The sequence below is a fragment of the Palaemon carinicauda genome, chromosome 3, assembly GCF_036898095.1.
Source record: "Palaemon carinicauda isolate YSFRI2023 chromosome 3, ASM3689809v2, whole genome shotgun sequence".
In the NCBI taxonomy this organism is placed as follows: Eukaryota; Metazoa; Arthropoda; class Malacostraca; order Decapoda; family Palaemonidae; genus Palaemon; species Palaemon carinicauda.
In genome coordinates, this window is record NC_090727.1 from 149,445,942 (window position 1) to 149,450,941 (window position 5,000).

At 34.6% G+C, this 5,000-nt stretch overlaps 1 pseudogene; it reads right to left on the reverse strand.

The window, feature by feature from the left end:
• LOC137637941 (cuticle protein AM1199-like) overlaps positions 1-3,155 on the reverse strand; it is a 4,014-nt pseudogene extending 859 nt beyond the window's left edge.
• Between the last annotated feature and the right edge of the window lie 1,845 nt (positions 3,156-5,000).

The following is a 5,000-nucleotide window of genomic DNA, read 5'->3' on the forward strand; positions in this document are numbered from 1 at the left end:
ATAGATAGCGAGAGAGAGAGAGAGAGAGAGAGAGAGAGAGAGAGAGAGAGAGAGAGAGAGAGAGAGAGAGTGAGAGAGAGAGAGAGGGTATCTCACCTGTAAACTCCCTCCATGTTGCTCTGTCCAGCTGATCCTGGAGTTCCTCGGACATTGGTGCTGATTCCGTTCTCGGCCTCGAAGGCGTAGGAGAAGGAACCGTCTCCGTTATCCTGACGGGTGTCGCTTATGATGGCGACGGGACGCCCTCCGGATTGGGGGGGGTCCCTGCCTGAATTGGGGAGAGGCGAGGGCAGCAGCCATCAGGCAAGAGATGATTACCTGAGGGCGGTGCATAAGGGTTTTGTGAGATGGACGATAATAGGGCAATATATATATATATATATATATATATATATATATATATATATATATATATATATATATATATATACATATGTATATATATATATATATATATATATATATATATATATATATATATTTATATTTATATATATATGTATATATATATATATATATATATATATATATTTACTTGCTAAGCTACACTCCTAGTTGGAAAAGCAGGATATGCTATAAGCCCAGGGGCACCAACAGGAAAAGTAACTCTGGGAGGAAAGGAAACAAGGAAATAGAGAATATTTTCAGAACACTAACGACATTAAGATAAATATTACCTATATAAACCATAAGAGCTTTAACAAAACAAGAGGAAGAGAAATAAGATAGTATAGTGTGCCTTAGTGTACCCTCAAGCAAGAGAACTTTAATCCAAGACAGTGGAAGACCACGGTACAGAGGCTATGGCACTACCCAAGACTAACGAACAATAGTTTGATTTTGGAGTGTCCTTCTTCTAGAAGAGCTTCTACCATTACCTAGAGGAAAGTGGCTATTGACCAATAACAGTGCAGAATTTAACCCCTTGAGAGAAGAAGAATTGTTTGATAATCTCAGTGTTGTGAGGTTTATGAGTACAGACGAGAATATATAAAGAATAGACCAGACTATTCGGTGTATATGTAGGCAAAGGGAAAATGAACCGTAACCAATGAAGATAATATCTGTATTTGATATTCAAATAAGCTTACTACTGACCCCAAAATGTGAAATCCCTATTTTGAAATTTTTTTTCGTGAGTTTCATCTTTGTTGTCAACATATCTGTGTAGTCATTTATTTAGTTATTTTTTTATCATAACTATTAATAGTAATGATGATAATAACATTATTACAATTATTATTATTATTGTTGTTATTATTATTATTATTATTATTATTATTATTATTATTATCATTCAAAAGAAAGAAAGCCTTCATATGTCACGATAATTTTGCGTCCTGACTTGCTGAAAAAACGTCATCTTACAAAAACGGATATAAACATAAACGAATATCAGTTAAAAAAATAAAAAGATATAATACAGCAAACTAAATAAGCATTAGTCTATATAAAAAGTGTCTCAAAACTATATAAACAAAAGAAACACACGAGGAATAATAAACAATTCAAGAAGTCCCTGTCGCTTCTTGCGAGTGGAAACATGGCGGGTTTCCAGCGTGCTTCAAGCAAGGACCCCGGACGGGGTCAGAAGGTCGTTAAAGCAGTTTCTCTGAGGTGGACTTTCGACCTTCCTGCCTTGCATCTTTATGTATTTCAGTGTTGGATTATTTGGGGGTTGGTGATGGGATTTTGCCTCAAAATTGAAATAGTCTCCTTTTGGTGTTTCTATGCAGTGAAATCCTGTTTTACACACAAATGTATATTATTATTATTATTATTATTATTATTATTATTATTATTATTATTATTATTAAGCTACGACCCTATTTCGAAAAGCAGGATGCTCTAAGCCCAGGGGCTACAACAGGGAAAAATAGCCCAGTGAGGAAAGGGAAAAAGGAAAGTAAAATATTCTAAGAAAAGTAACATTAAAATAAATATCTCCTGTATAAACTATAAAAACTTGAACAAAAGAACAAGAGAAGAGGAAGAGAAATAAGATAGTATAGTGTGCTCGAGTGTACCCTCAAGCAAGAGAACTCTAACCCAACACAGTGGGAGACCATGGTACAGAGGCTATGGCATTACCCAAGAATAGAGAACAATGGTTTGATTATGGAGTGTCCTTCTAGAAGAACTGCTTACTATAGCTAAATTGTCTCTTCTACTCTTGTCAAGAGGGAAGTAGCCACTTAACACATATATGTATAAATATATATATATATATATATATATATATATATATATATATATATATATATACCTGTATATATATATATATGTATATATATATATATATATATATATATATATATATATATATATATATATATATATATATATATATATATATAGATACATGCATATATATTCATATATATTATTATATGTGTATAATTGCTTATGTGTATATATATATATATATATGTGTGTATGTATATATATATTATATGTATATACATAATATATACTCACATACACTTATATAAATATATATATATATATATATATATATATATATATATATATATATATATATATATATATATATATATATAAGTAAATAAGAGGAATAGTAAGAAGGAATATGAAATATAAAAGAAAAATCTTAGTATTGTAGATGCTCATACTAAGTAGCAAATGAATGAATAGACGAATGAACTAAAATCTTCTTGAAAGTCTATTGCATTTTATAATGTGATATCTAATGCAGTCAGACAATTGCTTTCGCTAATAAAGTCAAAGGAATGATATTCTTAATTTGAATTTAGTGAAAGTTTAACATCCAATTCAAAAGAAGATTTAACGTAATTAATTCCCAAATTGAGATGATTTTCAAAGCTAGGTAAGTGAAATCTAAAGTTAAACGTTTAAATTGCAAATGGGAGATTGAATCAGACGCGTTATTTTATGCCAACTATAGAAAAACATGTCTTATATGTTGGGCTACTTTTATTAAAAAAGCAACCAAGAATACTGTATATGACAATGAACAATATTGCACACACGACATATACAAGACTGCTTTTGAAAATTAGAATGCCAGTCTATTGAGATAACTTTTATCAAACACATTCCTTTAAGAGCCTCAAGTTTCCCTCACAATTTGATAAACGTTCAAATGAATTTGGTCTGATACTCACAAACTTCATGTTGATGATGAGAGAAGCTGAGTTCGTCTGTGTCTTGGGCAGCGAAGAGTCCTTGTTTTATACTGCATCTATACAGCCTGCTGCAGTTGCACCTGAACCCGCCACTACTAAACCCCCCCCCCCCCCCCCTTGCACCCCCTTCGTCTGGCTGTGGTTTTTGTCCTGGCTGCTTTTGGAAAACTCTCAAGGTCTTGAGATGACACTCAGTGTCGTTATTAAACTAGTTCCTGCACCGCTAGACACTTTCCCTGTCGGTCTTCTTCTTCTTCTTCTTCTTCTTCTAAAAGGATCCACCCACTGAAAATAGAAGATGAATAAGCAGACAAGAATATGCTTGCCAAACCGGGTCTAGGTTCTCTACAGTCTCCACCATTTTAAAATTTGGATTTTTGGCTTCTAGAGCTGCTGAGGCGCAAGACCTAGAAAACACTTAAAAATTTGCCGTAAAAAACGGTAAAAATCCTGGAATAAATATTGCCAGGTATTTACCATTTTGAAAATGGATATATTGATGTTAGGGAGTGATATTATTGTCACCAGTTCGTAAAAGATAATAACAAAGTTGGATAAAAATTACGGTCGCGTGTATTTTACTGAAATACGGCTGAAAAATATATATTTTTATGCTTGAATTTCCGATTAAAATTACGGATGTTAAACAGCGTACTATATGCGTAAATTGCGTAATGCATCTCAGAATTATTTCAGATAATTAGAAAATGGGCTCAGCATCCAAGCAGTATTGTACTAGAAGGTTAATCTTCTCTCTGACCCGTGGATAATAACATTATTATTCACATTGACCCACTTTGACCCTAAGGATGGTTTGACCTAGAGTTGCTTTTAGTATGTGGGTCGTTTCTGTGTCTCTCAGGGCGTAGAGGAAAACCAGACAGGGAAGATAAATGTAGAGGAGAGAGAGAGAGAGAGAGAGAGAGAGAGAGAGAGAGAGAGAGAGAGAGAGAGAGGAGAGAGAGAGAGAGAGGGAGAGAGAGAGAGAGAGAGAGATAAGTGTAATTATGTGAATTGGAAGGATCTTAGAAAATGGATAATTTTCCAACATTTAGGACGAGAGAGAGAGAGAGGAGAGAGAGAGAGAGAGGAGAGAGAGAGAGAGAGAGAGAGAGAGAGAGAGAGAGAGAGGAGAGAGAAAATAAGTACAATTATATGAATTGGAAGGATCTTAGAGAATGGATAATTTTCAACATTTAGAAGAGAGAGAGAGAGAGAGAGAGAGAGAGAGAGAGAGGTGAGAGAGGAGAGAGAGAGAGAGAGAGAGAGAGAGAGAAAATAAGTGTAATTATATTAATAGGAAGGATCTTAGAGGAATGGATAATTTTCAACATTTAGACGAGAGAGAGAGAGAGAGAGAGAGAGGAGAGAGAGAGAGAGAGAGAGGAGAGAGAGAGAGAGAGAGGAGAGAGAGAGAGAGAAAGAAAGAAAATAAGTGCAATTATATAAATTGGAAGGATCTTAGAGAATGGATAATTTTCAACATTTAGACGAGAGAGAGAGGAGAGAGAGAGAGAGAGGAGAGATGAGAGAGAGAGAGAGAGAGAGAGAGAGGAGAGAGAGAGAGAAATAAGTGTAATTATATGAATTGGATGGATCTTAGAGAACGGATCATTTTCAACATTTTAACGAGAGAGAGAGAGAGAGAGAGAGGAGAGAGAGAGAGAGAGAGAGAGAGAGAGAGAGAGAGAGAGAGAGAGAGAGAAAAATAAGTGTAATTATATGAATTGGAAGGATCTTAGAGAACGGATCATTTTCAACATTTTTACGAGAGAGAGAGAGAGAGAGAGAGAAGAGAGAGAGAGAGGAGAGAGAGAGAGAGGAGAGAGTGAG